The sequence below is a fragment of the Thermobia domestica genome, chromosome 9 (genome assembly GCF_964235325.1).
Source record: "Thermobia domestica chromosome 9, izTheDome1.hap1.1, whole genome shotgun sequence".
Lineage (NCBI taxonomy): Eukaryota > Metazoa > Arthropoda > Insecta > Zygentoma > Lepismatidae > Thermobia > Thermobia domestica.
In genome coordinates, this window is record NC_137462.1 from 3,410,632 (window position 1) to 3,426,889 (window position 16,258).

A 16,258-nucleotide genomic window follows, 5' to 3' on the forward strand; every position below is an offset into this window, starting at 1 on the left:
TTTTTTAAAAAAATATATTATAAACCATCAGAAAAACTGAGGCATGGCAGACTGAGATACGTTATTATGACATACATGAGCTTGTTAGTGCAATTAATCATACCATGAAACAACAAACTTCTACCTTTGTTACGATGCAAGGTGTTTGATATCTCTATAACATAATCAATGTGGCTGCAGCTCTCACCAAGAGTTGATTTAATACTAGGTTTTAAACGCAAAGGAGGCCTTATTTATTTTAAAAGAACAATATACACAAGATGTACATCTTGGTTTGCCAACTTCCAACAACCAGTTTTAGCTATTTGTCTGTCATTATGTATATATACTCCTGTACCGGGATTAAACTCATATTTGGTCTTAAATGGCCATAGAAAAGAGTAAAGTGCTCATCCATAGGACGATAAACATCCAATTCTAAAGGTTTGAAGAACACGAGAGAAAGCAGAGAATGCTATGAGCATCCTACGGTTACATTCTTTAGGGAAAAAAGCAGTCTGTGGTAGTCCGAAAGTGACTTTGTGATACACATACCATATAGACAGACTACGTTAGAGTTTAAAATAGGTAGAGATGCAGCGGATACAGTAATTCCAAACTACATCTATCGAAAAGAGTTCAAAAAAATTTAAATTGCAGCCCACAAATGGTACTATAATGACTATTGACTACCGAGGGATTCCTTCAACAAGACAGTTTAAAATAGCAATGGCACTAAAGTTGCTAAAGCGAAGCATCTAACAATGGTAATGGCTGAAGGATGTATTTCAAGGCTGATCTTGGGGTCGAATTTGGTTGGACGAGCTATACCTTCATTGAAGAATACCATTCGAATACTTGAGCCAGCACCTGAAGATTAATGTGAAAATTGAACTTTTAAGTGGGTGTATGAAGGACAAAGCGAAAGTGGTGTTTGGAAATTCAACCACGGAAAAATAAGACCAGGAGTCGAAAGTGAGATACGATGGGAAATTGGAGAGAATTCAAAACTCGAAATACTTAAAAGCAGAAAGCAAACGAAGATTTTTTTGGAATGTGGGTAGGGAAGAAAATTTCAACAGCTAAGAATTTTAAGAAGATGACGGTTAATAACTAAGACAAGCTATGGACGAAGTTGGAGACTTAAGTGTTACAGAAAAGCAGGGGGTTGGATAAGTGATAATTAGGTATTTTACTGTACCATTATTTTGTCATTAGAAGATGACGTTCAGTTATGTTGTTTAGATTAGTTAGTTTGTGAGTTTGTTTTATCGTATTTTTAAATTATGGATGTATGTGAAGTTTCTGGTGTATTTTCTTGAAGAGTATTTATAGTATTTGCTTGCCATGTGGTTGGCTTTTGTCCTAATTACGTTTTTGATGAAACTTTTTGGCATTATATATTCTTATGGATAGATATATGAGTTAATTCTTTTCTTAGAACATATGTGCTTTGATGCACACTCTTAAATTTAAGGAAGGGTGTGTGTTGGCCTATCTTAAATTTGGGAATTGCCAAAAAGTGAAAATTCGTAAATGTTCTCTAGAATCTAAATGCGTACATTTCTTAATTTGGTTGCCTCACTCGTATCCTTCTATTACAAAATGGCAAAAGTTACGTAACCAGCACTTAATATTTGGGCTGAAATTTATCACCGTGCACTTTCACGCAACAGCAAATATTATATATATATATCTAGGGGTTGTTCAGTTACACACAAATTATTTCCGCTTCAAATTTTCAAAAAATAACAAGAATCAATTTTTATTTTTGAAATGTTACGAAGGCCATATTTACTAACTTTTTACAGTTTAAAAGTAAAATTACAATAAAAGTGATATGTGAGAGTTGGACAATCATTCAAGTCAAGCAAAATCAACTATTGTAAAACTATTAAACAAAAGTGATTTATTGTAAACTCTAAGTAATAGTTGTAAATTATCATACCTATTAAAATCATAAATCTAATAGTTAACTTCGGTCTTATATACAGTATATACACTAGTAGTTATTGAAATAATTGAAACATCTTAAGGAAACATTTGTATTAATTCGGGGTTTGATCATTTTCAGTCTGTGGTACAGCTTCTATTCATCGTGAAATTGAGACTCATGAGAGTTTACACAGAAATAATGGATCAACCCCCAACTAAGCCAGCATTGATTCAGAAAGAATTCTGCACGAACTCATTCTTGTGATAATGACGGATCGCGTCGGATCGAGTGCTTTGGTATATTGTCATGTTTGGATAGTGTCCTTAGGCACTGACCACCTGCGCCACATGACTAGGGATGTGCAAGAGACAAGATTTATGGCTGTCTCGTCTCGAAAATGTGCTGTATAAGTTATGTCTCGACTCGAAAAATACATATTTCTCTATTGAAAGAGCCGTGTCTCGACTCGAATTTTGTCAGGAAAATCCTGTCTCGACTCGTCTCGTGCGCATCCCTACACACGACGCAACATATCACCTAAAATTGTCAATCACAGCAGTTCATTCTTTGAGTCTAATCATATGACTAACATATGATTCACTATCATATGACTAACATAGTCTAATCATATGACTAACATAGTCTAATCATATGACTAACATAATACCATGAAATTGCGGAACACACTATCACAGGACGGTCGTCACATTTAGGAAGTAGGCACACCGAAGCATCAATCTCTTTAGACGTCTACTATATGTGAAGGAGGAGGGCAAATTGAATACAAGAAGAAGAAGAAGAAGAAGAAGACTCATTAAATCACGCATTTTCCAACCATCAACGTTCCATGTTTTATGTTCTCGTTATCATCTTTCGCCTTCTTACAACGTTGATAAAAGGTTTGGAAATTGGAGCCTGATGACAAATGTTGAAGTTACATATCTCTTATTGGATTGTGATTGTAGTAACAGGTATTTTTGATGACGATTGACTTCTACAGTGAATTGTGATAAATTCGTTCTTAATAAAAATCTTCGATGCTACGCAACTTTCCTCACCTATGCCTGGATTTCGTTACCTATTCTTCTTCTTTCACGATGCGCTGCTACGAGTTCTATATTCCGTCACCACTTGCATACTGTTACTCTGGATAAATCTAATAAAGTGATATACTTGGATTCACTTGCTCCAACTAATCACGCACTCAGAGTATGTCCTCATTTAAAATCAGTGAGGTCTGCTACTTGGCACATTGCACATAAAAATCCGTAGTATAGTATATACCGCTTCAGGTGTTAACCAAATTTCCCATTGAGCGTTACTCAGTCATAATGGATTATGTATTTCGTGTTCATTAGGACATCTATACACTATGAGATAAATCCTAGGAAGTAACTTAAGATTTATCTTAGGAAAAATGTTAGACATATCTCGTAGGAAATCTTACCCTTTTGTGTCATACATGTGAAGCTTTTTTCTTGTTTGATCGAATGACGTTGCGAGATGTTGATCCATAGTGCATTGCGGTTAAAAAAAATGGCACCTACAGTTGAACAAGCAATTGGCAGTGTGGGATAAAATTAACAACACTATTAATTATGTTGACTGGCGGGGAGACAAGTTCGTTTTCACTTTCTGTTCACCTGTTACTTTCGTTTTCTGATGTCGCTTAAGTCGAAATCTTATGAATTTTCGTTCCGAAATAGAGCGTGCTCTAAACAAGAGAAAACTCATAAGATTGTTCAGAACATAGGAAATGACATGCGATCTGATGCCTTACACGTTGAGATTTTGACTCTAGGAAAAATCGTAAGATGTTTTCTGTATAGTGTATAGGTGACCTTATTTTTACCTGTTTATTTCCTACAATTGACTATTGAAACTGTCAGCACTCTTACAATCAACCTATGGATTCAATTAGCAAAGTGAACGTAATTTGGCATGTAATTCACTTAAGTTTATAATATAATGTACAAATACTGTATAGTTACAAGGAATATTTTTTTAAATAATAAGTTTGCTAAAAATCTCAAGCCCCTACTGTCTCTAATGACGGATTGTTATGACTGGCATAGCTATGTTCTCCCTATACCATAAAACAATCCTTTCTCCTTACCTTTCTTAAATCCTTTAAAAGTTCATCAAGCGGTAAAAAATTGGACTTTCTGAATTTGTACACTCTTAACACATTAAGTCGTCTCAATTCGTCCAAAGGTGGTGTGAAAGTCCCTCGCTGAAACAGGGGATCATTTTCCATCATTTTCCATATTTTTATCTGGAACAATAACAAGAAACAAATACTTAGTTCAATATTTAATCAATCCCATACGTATGATCTATCCTCTCTAATAAAATGCTTCTCAATCTCTTCTGATTAACGACACATTTCACTGAGCACCCACGGCACAGCGACACTTTAGGTTAGATTAGAATTAAGTCATTGCAGACGTTGCCTAATACAATCTGACTCAGTCTTATTATTGAAGGCTTCATGGTACAACAATGAATCATAAATGTTCCAATATTCTGGTGCATAACATACCTGTATTCATTACAGCACAATGAAAGTACGTAAACATTCAATGTATAGCGCCTCGTGTTGGACTCTCTGCAGCCACTTTTCTGTCAGTTCTACGATTGCACATCGATAAGACATCTTGTTCTTAGAAGCAAATAAGTCAGTCATCATTGCTGCTTCTACTTTATGGCATAACATTTATTTTTTAATTTTAAAATAATTCTTATTCCTTATTCTTGACTGATTTTGACCCCAATAAGTGAGGATTGTGAATAATCATCAAATTACATATTGTTCAAAAATCAAATAATGTTTATTTCATGTATGCTCCTACATCAAATGTGTCTTTCGTAGTGATGTGAGGTGGAAAATTTTCCATTCTAAAAAAATATCAGTAATCAAGTAACAACTCAGCAATCATAAAATTGGTTAAATTCATGTATAGAAATGTTAAAAATTGAAAGATCGCTTAAAGAATCTGAAAATTTTCATGGCTCAGATAATTTTCAGTACTATGTACTATGTAGAAACAAGTGAAACAATTTTTCATGAATCGAAATATTTTCTGTCTTATTTGAAAAAATTGAAGAACTTTTTATGATTCGGAAAATGTTCATCATTTTGAGGCAAAAAGTAAAACATTTGTGAATCGGAGAGTTTTATTGGTCTGTAGAAAAAGTGAAAGGAATTTTCATACATCGGAAAATTTTCATCACGATGTAGAAACAAGTGGGAAAAACTTTTCGTAAGCCGAATAATTTTGGATATTATGTATAGTGATGTTAGGTGGAAAATTTTCCATTATATTTAACTGCACATCAGTGTTGAAAATTTTCCGGAAAATTTCCCGATTCATACTCCACTTCTTCCTACATCGTTGTTTAGCCGTGATGTGAGGTGGTAAATTTTCTTCTATATTTTTCCAGAAAATTTTCCGTTCTTAACAAATATCAGTGATCAAGCAACAATTCGTCAGTATTCATAAAATTGATTGAATTCATATATAGAAATGTTAAAAAGTGAAAGATCATTTAAAGAATCTGAAAATTTTCATGGTTCAGACAATTTTCAGTACTATGTAGGAACAAGTGAAACAATTTTTCATGAATCGAAAAATTGTCTGTCCTATACAGTGATGAAAATTTTCCGGAAAGTTTTAAACGGAAACTTTTCCAAATCATAAGAACATACTGCACTTATGCCTACGTCGTTGTTTAGCTGTAAAATTTATTGGTAATAAATATTGTCTTAAAAAGTTTCATGAACTGAAAATCTAATGATTCTTCATTTCAAGATTTTTTCAAAAACTTCAATGCGTTCTTCTCTCAGAATCCACCTTTGATGTTACAATATTAGATTTCGTCGGTTTAATACGCATAAGATGGTTTTCTCATAGCTTTACTACTTTTATAGATTTACATACTGCAACATTTATAAATAAGTAGATATAATATAAACTGCCTACTGTAAATTTTTGATTACCCAAAATTCGAGTTTAATAACTCATGAAAGCAAATACTGACCATTTTCTGGAAATAAACATTTATTTATTCATATATTCATTCAGAAGAGAAAGTGAAATATAACTAATAAGGAAGCTGATTTATGTAGTTGTTCTTCCAATAAAATAATAAAATAAAAATAAAAAGCAGCACTATTAGCGCTGCATTCTAAAAGCAAGTAATTTCATTTTAATTTACAAAATAAAAAACATATTTCTTTTATATATATATATATATATATATATATATATATATATATATATATATATATATATATATATATATATATATATATATACTTGTTCTATCGAAGCGTCATTATTTCCAATACATTTTTATACATAATAATGGTAGTTTTACAATACAAATATCTGCTCTAAGATGTTGATTATACAAAATTCCAATATTGAAATTATGACAGGAGTGTTAAACACAATAAAATCTGAAGATTATGAAGATTATTTTCTGTTATAAAAATAATCTTCATAAGGAACTTCTATGTAGTTATTCATTACATAGACAGGCCTACATGTGAAAAAGTAGTGGAATTTTCTGTTTCTGAAATTGATAAATTCACAAAGGTCTCTTTTTCAATTTCTTGTTACATTTTAAATATTGGGATGGGATATTTGTTCTCTACGAACTCGGTGTATGTTCCTTGCACTTTACACACACACACACACACACACACGCACGCACAAACAAACAAACAAACACACACGCACAGAGAGAGAGAGAGAGAGAGAGAGAAACACTGTATGTTTTCACTTCCCAACTTAAAATATTAGAAAATTTTCTGGTTTTCGAAAACTAATTGGAAAATGATAAGTTGTTGCTGTCTAACTTTCCTCTACAGGAATTGAATTTTATTGCTGAATGTGCTGTTAAATATAGTGGAAAATTATCCACCAAACATCACTATATATAATATCCAAAATTGTTCGGATTATGAAAAGTTTTTCACTTATTTCTACATCGTGATGAAAATTTTCCGATTCATGAAAATTCCTTTCATTTGTTTCTACAGAGGAATAAAACTTTCCCTTTCACAAAAAGTTATTTTACTTTTTGCTTCAAAATGATGAAAATTTTTCGAATCATAAAAAGTTCTTCAATTTTTCCATATAAGACAGAAAATATTTCGATTCATGAAAAATTGTTTCACTTGTTTCTACATAGTACATAGTACTGAAAATTATCTGAGCCATGAACATTTTCAGATTCTTTAAACATATTTCAGTTTTTAACATTTCTATACATGATTTCAATTAATTTTATGAATACTGAGGAACTGTTACTTGATCACTGATATTTTTTTAGAACGGAAAATTTTCCGGAAAAATATACAAGAAAATTTTCCACCTCACATCACGGCTAAATAAGGATGTAGGAATATATGGATTATTTTTTTATGAATCGGAAAATTTTCCGTTTCAAAATTTTCCGGAAAATTTTCATCACTCTCAGGACAGACAATTTTTCGATTCATGAAAAATTGTTCTACTTGTTCCTACATAGTACTCAAAATTGTCTGTCATGAAAATTTTCAGATTCTTTAAACCATCTTTCAATTTTTAACATCTGTATACATGAATTCAATCAATTTTATAAATACTGGGGAATTGTTAAGAACGGAAAATTTTCCGGAAAAATATAGAAGAAAATTTTCTACCTCACATCACGGCTAAACAACGATGTAGGAATAAGCGGAGTATGTTTTTATGAATCGGAAAATTTTCATCACTGGTCTTTCGCTTCTAAAATTACTAACTAAAGTTTTAGTTTATGTATAAATTGTAAATGGTAATTTTCCACCATCAAATGCAACTATATTTTCAGAACAGTTAGGCCAGCTATACACTATAGGATAGATCCTAAGAGATCTCTTATGAATTATCTTCGGAAAAATGTTACAACATATCTTGTAGGAAATCCTACCTTTTTGTGCCATACACGTGCAGATTTTTTCCTGTCTGATATGATTACGTGCTTGAGAAGTTCAACGTGCATTTCTCATAAAATATTAAACTCACAGGTGGAGCGCCCACATATTTGGATTTCCTGTGTAATATTCTTTCAAAATTATATTACACTTCACAAATTTGCGAGATCTAAAATAGGATACACCAGGATAACTACGCCCATGTTTGTCAATTGTTAAATTGCATACCTCTAAAAAGCATTTTTTCTCTCACGTGATCTCACTTAAATCGAAATCTTACGAATTTTCTTTCCGAAATAGAGTGTGCTCTAAACAACAGAAATCTCATAGGATCGTTCAGAACATAGGAAATTACATTCGATCTGATGCCATATACGTTGAGATTTTAATTCTCGGGAAAATCGTAAGAGATTTCCTAGGATTTATCCCATACTGTATGGTAGACGAGGCCTTATTGTCCACACTATTAAACTTCTAATAAAATATTTTTTTATCATTGAATATTATCTATCGGTCCAACGAATCATTCGTTCGAATTAGAAAACCCACTGCGTCTACTGAACTGCCCTTTTCTTTCGTAACGAATGTCCGATATCCTTTGATTCATGATTTTTTTTAGGTATTCCCCCTCCCTCTCTCTCTTCAGAATACATTAATCAAATGCTTTCGCGTCTTATAGGGGAGGGGGAGAAAAAGTGAAAGGTACTGTTTCATCTTCATTAAAGTTGAGAGGTTTTATATTATTATTATTATTATTATTATTATTATTATTATTATTATTATTATTATTATTATTATTATTATTATTATTATTATTATTATTATTATTATTATTATTAACGGAGTTCGTTAAATTTCGTCTACTCGCTTCGTATCAGTACTCCGTGAGCCGACCGTGGCTGGAATAACCCCCATTGCTTGTAGTGAAATTCATAATCGTTTCATTTGCCATCTACTGGGACGTACGCAGGAATTTATTTTGGGGGATTCAAAGGATTTTGGGAGGTCCAGATTCAATATAAGGATAAATTATGTTAAAGTTTGTGAAATTGCCCCTAAAATTAGTCTACATTTACAGAAAAGTCGGGATTTCGGGGAGATCTAGGAGCTCAAGTCCCACCCCATGCGTACGCCCGTGCCTGTCAATTTTCCTATCTACACTGCCTAACCACTCGGAGTTGGAAAGGTCATCCTCAATGGCCACTTTGTCCTTTTCCAATGCACGAAATTTTGCTACCCACTTACACGCCGACTCCATATAAACGAGAATAAATTAAAGTACGATTCACTGTTTGCCCTGTTCAGTCAATGCGCGTTGCTGCAGACAAGTTGGTAAAGTGGGTTCACTTACCACATTTCTCATGTTACACACTTTAAACGAGTCAGGTAAATTCTAGCCACTTTCTCATATTTACGGTGTGGGTGAATGCAGTTATCAGTAGGTTTTGCTGTTTTGTTGTCATGTTACCTGAAGTTGTGTATTTTTTTCAGTTTACTGAAGAAGTCGTTTATGTATAGTTCAGTTTAAAAAAAAAAAAACAACACACATACCTTGAGCTTCAATAGATCTTCTTCTTCCATAAATATTCTCATCTTTTTCCAGTTGAACGATGCTTGCTTTCTGTAAACATCCAATGGTCCAGCGGGAAAATCGGGAATCAACTCATCCACACTTTCAGCCATTTTGTCACCCATTTTCGTGACCACTTCAAGTAAAATAAAGTAAACTATATATTCACAAATAAGCGATTATAGATAGATACATATATAAATATAGATATTCTAGAATTACATTACTAGGGATCAGATTTTTGGTGCTCCACCAAATCTCAGAAATTGGTGAATGAGGTTGCTGAAACAATGTTTTCAAATTAGTACATTACTTTTGGTGTTCCAAATTCGAAACTTACGTCCACCAAAAGGAACCTTCTTCACTCAATAAAGAAATTCTCACCACATTTTAAACTTTTATTTGTTGTCCGTATATATTGTATCGATGTAGGCCGCACGTTAGGGATGCGCTCGAGTCAAGTCGAGACAGAATTTTCCTGACAAAATTCGAGTTAAGACACAGCTCTTCCAATAGAAAAATATATATTTTTCGAGTCGAGACATCACTTTTAAAGCACATTTTCGAGACGAGACAGTCTCAAATCTTGTCTCGTGCGCATCCCTACCGCTCGTTCCCCGTCATTATTAATGTTGATTTATTGCATTCTTACATTATACAATCTCTGTCCAGAAAGTTCGGTGAATGTGTCTATGTTTCGAATGGATTGTTGTCTTACCTGAAACAGCAGTTACTGTCCTTCGAAGTAATCCACATTGATGGTAATGCACTTCTGGGAGCGGTTGTATAAGTCCTGGTAATTCATGGCGCACTTGTTTATAAGAATGACTTTCAGTTGGGTAGTAATATAACTTGAATGTCTGGAATGTCCAAAATCCTCTAGCCTTTCAGGGTTAATTTCAATTTGGGGAAGAAGAAAAAGTCAGAGGGAAACAAGTCTGGGAAGTATGGTGGGTGATTGAGTGACACAACTCGCTTGTTAGCCAGGAACTGCTCCACCAAAAAGGCAGAATATGGGTATACATAGTCGTGGAGCACTGTTCAGTCGCCTTGCTTGTCATACTAGGGCATATCCGCTTTCAGTATTTCCACGTACTTAGCGGCATTCAACATGGTGCCGTAAGGGAGGAATTATTTATAGATAAGATCTTCAGAGTCGAAGAACACAAAGAACATTGTCTTGATGCGGATCTCTGACTTTGCATTTTCTTGGTTTTCGTCAACCCTGGACCTCGCCACTTCATGCTTCGATGCTTGCCTTCGGGATCGTACCTTAGGCATCAGATCTCGTCGCCCTTGCCGATGGTTTTCAGGAAATTTCGGCCTCGATCTTCCATGTCAATCAGGTCTCCACAGGCATCAAGCCGTAGTTGCATTTGTCCGGTGTCTGTGTCAAAGTGTGTGGCGCGTGTCGAAAGAAAATCATACATTTACCTAAATGTTGCGTCACTATGAGATGGGCTCTCTCACAACCAATTCCCACTTCCTCCGCTATCATTCGCACTGTCACAGAACGACCCTGGGCTAGAAGTTCTTTCACTTTTCGTATGTTGTTTGGAGTGTGTGCAGTTGCAGACCAACCAGTTCGGGGGGCCTCTTCCACGGTGTCCTGCGTTTCTCGGAAACCCTTAAACCACTCATAAACACACTTCAGGGTGACAGCACATTCTTCGTAGACTGTTGTCAGTATTTCATAAGTCCCTTTCGCTAATTTTCTAAGTTTGAAACCGAACACCATATTCGCTCGCTGCTACATTTTGGTACCTATTTTTGGTTTCCATCTCGCCCACAACACCTTGAATCTACAATGTGCTGCTGTTTACATAGGGTTGCCATATTTTAAAATTAGAAAAGAAAAGCGGGGGATTCTAAACCGTAAATACTGATGTGAACTTCTATTTTACAGAGATCCTTCGGACTTTTTTTTTTTTTTTTTTTAGTGATTTCTTTAAGTGACACCTCCAATGTACTTTTCTAACGAAACTAAAGTAAAGCAAATTTAGTTTTGCCTTTAATGTTTTATTAAGTTCAACAATATGAGTTTCGAACTGTAAAGTAAATATTAAATAAGTATTATAGTAAGATGTCTGTAATTGTAAGGTTATCTGCACGCCAAGTTTTCCAAAAAAAAAAAAAAAAAAGCAAGCGATATATGGCAGATATTGTTTATACGATTTTCTTTCTAAGAAACACAAAATAATTTCTAAATTTTTATCATAAGAAAGGTAAAACAAGTATTTAGGAGTCTTGGTCCATCTCATAAAATTTCTAATCATTTTCAAAGATTGCTACCTGAAATCGTACTAACATACAAAACTAACACGGTTTCACAATATGAAATACAGCATAAACATTTTAAAAGAAACAAATGAGTGCGAGCACGACTCCAAATTTAACTCAATTGCTATTGAGATTGACACAGAGATGTAGCGGTTTACATTGAACATAACATTTTATCAACAAAATTGTCTTACATTTTTCTCCAATCAATAAAAGCGGGTGGTTTTTCGTGATTAAGAGGGGGCGAATATAAGACCTGAAAATCGGGTGGTACCCGCTAAAATCGGGTAATATGGCAACCCTACGTTTACACATGATAAACATACCCGCAGGGCCGCCCCTTGTTCAGTTGTGTCTTGACCTGTCCGGCACATAATGCAGCGGTGGCGCACTCTTACGACCGTGAGTAGTATGACGTCATTCACTGAAATTTTGGGACAGAGGTTGTATACAATACTCATAATTTGGTTTAAAATATAAGAATAAAGAGCCTATATTTTTTTAAGGAACAAGAAAATGATAGGAGAAATTTATTCTGATTGATATACAAGTATTGATATACAAACCTTGGCTATTTTTCTACGTAGTCCGTGAACCTAGTCAGACATTTCTGGTAGCATGGCACAAGCTTCCCTATACCTTCAGTGTAAAAATCTACTACCTGAGAGCAAAGTAGGTCCAGAAGTGATGTCTTGACCACTTCACTGTCGATGAAACGTTTCGATTCAAGCCACGTTTTCAGGTGAAGAAAAAGTAAGAAACCACTAAAGGTAATGTCCGGGCTGTAAGGAAGATAATTGAATAGTTTCCATCAAAATTTCTGAATTGTCTCAAAGTATGAGCAACTGTATGGGGACAGGCGTTGTCATGAAGCAGACTTCCACAGCATAGCATTTCTCACCGCCGAATTTGGATGGCACGTCGCAGATTATTCAGTGTTTGGCAATACTTTTGTCCTAGTTCTAAGAATTCCACAAAAAACACACTCGTTTCGTCCCAAAAGACGGATGTCATGATGTTGTGAACTGATGTTTGTTTGAATTTCTCCGCTTCAGGAAGACCAGAGTGCCGCCATTGAATTGACGGCTGTTTCGAGTCCCCAGTGGCGTATAATATCTAAGTTCCATCCCTCGTCTCACATAACAAAAGAGATCATCCCCATCCTCCCCCCAGCGGACCAAAACTAATCTGCAGATGTCATTCTTTGCCCTTTGTGAGAGTCTGTCAGCATTTTTGGCACCCATCTTGCATAAAGTTTGTGATAACTTACCGTCACAGGTTTCTCACTGTTTTCAGAGACACTTGTGAAAACTCTTTGGCGAGTTTAGTTATTGTGAATGGATGTTTGTCGTTAGCGCTTTCCGGCAGATCGTCCGTCTGAATACTTGGCCTTAATTTCATCGTTATAATATTTGAACGCCATTCACGAAATTCTCTCTCTGCATCATTGCCTGACCTTCCCTTCACTCATTCCTGTTGATCCCAAAATGACACACAATTCCCGATGGATGTCTTCCGCATTCTGTCCTTTGACGTTCACAAGTCGTATGACGAATTTTTCTTCACGTTTGGCAGTATTTTGTATTACGACAGGCATTTCACCTTATTGCTATTCGCACTAACGCAACTCCGCTCTAGCAAGTCTGTCTATGTTGCAAACACAGAATACTAGAGCATGCTCCTGCGCATGTTCAACTTCATCAGTGTTGCCAAGCCCTCGTAAAAAATATTGATTTTTTTTTTTTTTTAAATATGTTGTTGATGTTACAACATAGTAAAAAATATATCGATACTTAACCTTCGGAAGGCATGAGGTGAAGAATTGAAAATGATCCCCTGTCTGTTTTAGATTGTGGAGAATATACAGGGTGTTTCAAAACAACACCGACAACGTTTGGGAGGTGATTCCTGACGCCAAGATAAGACAAAAAGTATAGACCAACCTGTGTGCAGAAATTCTTACTTTCGGAGTTATAGGCTGCCGAAAACGTGAAAAAAAAAAGAACTTTAAAGATCCATAGCTCCAAAACTATGGGACCTACCGTAGTCGGGTCAAGAGTTTACTTAGGAACTAATATGTGTTCTATCCAAAAATGCATGCTTCATAGTCCTGCAGTACTTCCGCGAAATTTTTATAGAGGTAGTTGGTGAGTACATGAGTATATACTTCAGATTATATGCCCGTAACCAAACTGCCTGTACAATTTTTTTTTCCGTGAGTACCTTAGGATTCTGAAACATGTATTTTTGGATACAGCACATATTAGTTCCCATGTAAAGTCTTGACCCGGCTACTGTAGGTCCTATAGTTTTGTAGCTATGGACCTTTAAAGTTCATTTCTTCATGTTTTCAGTAGCCTATAACTACGAAAGGAAGCATTTGTGCACCCAAGTTGGTCTATACTTTTCGTCTTATTTTGGTGTTAGGAATCACCTCCCAAACGTTGTCGGTGTTGTTTTGAAACACCCTGTATAAACATGCCGAAATTATGAATTTTTGTTATTGCCAACTAAAGCGACTGAAACCACAAATAATCTTTGGTAAATGAAAGAGCTTGAATCAATGTTTGGCCTACAGAAGAAAAAAATGCTCCTTCTGTCAATCCAAGGGTCTGACGTTTTCCAACATTGAGATGATGAATGGTTGTTAAATTCAATTTATTTCCATTTCAATCTTCCACATCTTGAATTATCAACAAATCTTCGAAACTCAAAATGTATTTAGATTGTTTCGAGATTCCATTCAAAAACATTTTGGTGCGAAGTACTTTTTATCGCACCAAACATCCTAGCCCCTGTTATTACATATAAAGTGCGTTCCATGAATAACACTAAAGCCCGTCTCCTGACGAAACCAAGGCAGATAGAAACATGAAACCATTAGTAACCTTCAAGGGACATAAAAGACAACATTATGCTGATAAGGAGAATCCCCCATGAGGGAGCTCAAGGGGCTTACAGGGGGAACACTAAAATGTTAACCAACAATCCCCAGCTTATGGTACCTCATTTGAAAGGTAATCACGTGTAAAGACCAATTTTGGAAACCACATGTCACTAGCGAGTCCCTATCCAAACATGTTGTCTTTTATGTCCCTTGAAGGTTACAAAAGGTTTCTTGTTTCTATCTGCATTGTTTTCTTCAGGAGACGGACCTTAGTGCTATGCGTGGAACGTACTTCGACCCTACTTTACGGATGGTCGCCATATTGGATAGGGACACGCTAGCGACATGTAGTTTCCAAAATTGGTCTCTACACGTGATTACTTTTTAAACGAGATACGACACGGTGGGGGTTTCTATTTAAAATTTTCTAGTTGTCCCCCGTAGCCCCCGTGAGGGCACCTCATGTGGGGGGTTCTCCATATTAGCATAATGTTGTCTTTCATGTCCCTTGAAGGTTACAAAAGGTTTCATGTTTCTATCTTCATTGGTTTCTTCAGGAGACTGGCCTTAGTGTTATGCTTGGAACGCACTGTATACCTTATGCATTCAACCGAGGGCTCCTGTTAATCGCTCTCTCTTTATATGCGAGCGTCTCTATTAACGTTAGGGTTGCCAACCGTTAGGTATTTTACCGGACATTTCGGTTTTTGTCCTCCTTGTCCGGTGAACGGTGCGGCCACAAAACCGGACTTAAATGTGTGCTAATTTTTCCTCGTTCTAGTTCTATTCAGATTATTTTGGAGTGACGGAAGGAATCGTTTGTCAATGAACATGGTTAAAGCAGAGTTTATAATTTCGTTTGATATAGACCTAATGTGGGCAAAATTTGCTGAAGAGTTGAAGGCTAGAAAATTTACTGAACTTATCAAAACTGTTAAAGGTCAACAAAAATAAATTTTCAAGAGCGCAGCTATCACTGCTTCATCCTCAGCTACATCTTCCAATTAAATAATGCGCCTAGATCCAGTAAAATTATGTAGGTATTATGAAACATTACCAGCCCCAGCGAAGCTGGTAAGACTTATTTTTAAGGTATATTTTGTGCATACCCTAAATACAATATATTATTATTAATGGTAAGACTACAAAAATTATGGCGTCGCGGTGGCTCAGTGGTAGAGCGTACACCTCTGGTGCCTGGGGTCTCGGGTTCGATCCCAACCCCCGACAAGTGAACTTTGTGGAGGACAAACACCGTGTGCGTGGGTTTCCTCACGGTCCTCCCGTTTCCTCCCACTTTCTTCATTCCACCATTTCACTCATTACTCATCATCACCGTCTCCTTTAGCCTAACCGTGGGACTTAAAATTCAAAGATTTCATTTTTTTTTTTTTACTACAAAAATTATATGTGCCGACTCAAGCAAAACTGGAATAAATAAGTTTAATAAATGCTTCAAAAATAACTAAAGTTATTAAATTCGAACTCCGAATCGCTCAATTTTATGTGAAGTAACCACTTTCAGTTTTTTCGTATTTTTAAAGAGCAATGATGTAATTATCGTAAGAGTATACGTACTCCAGGAGGGTATCTGATATTTCCATTTTCTGTACGTACACCAGGAGGGTATCTGGTATTTCCATT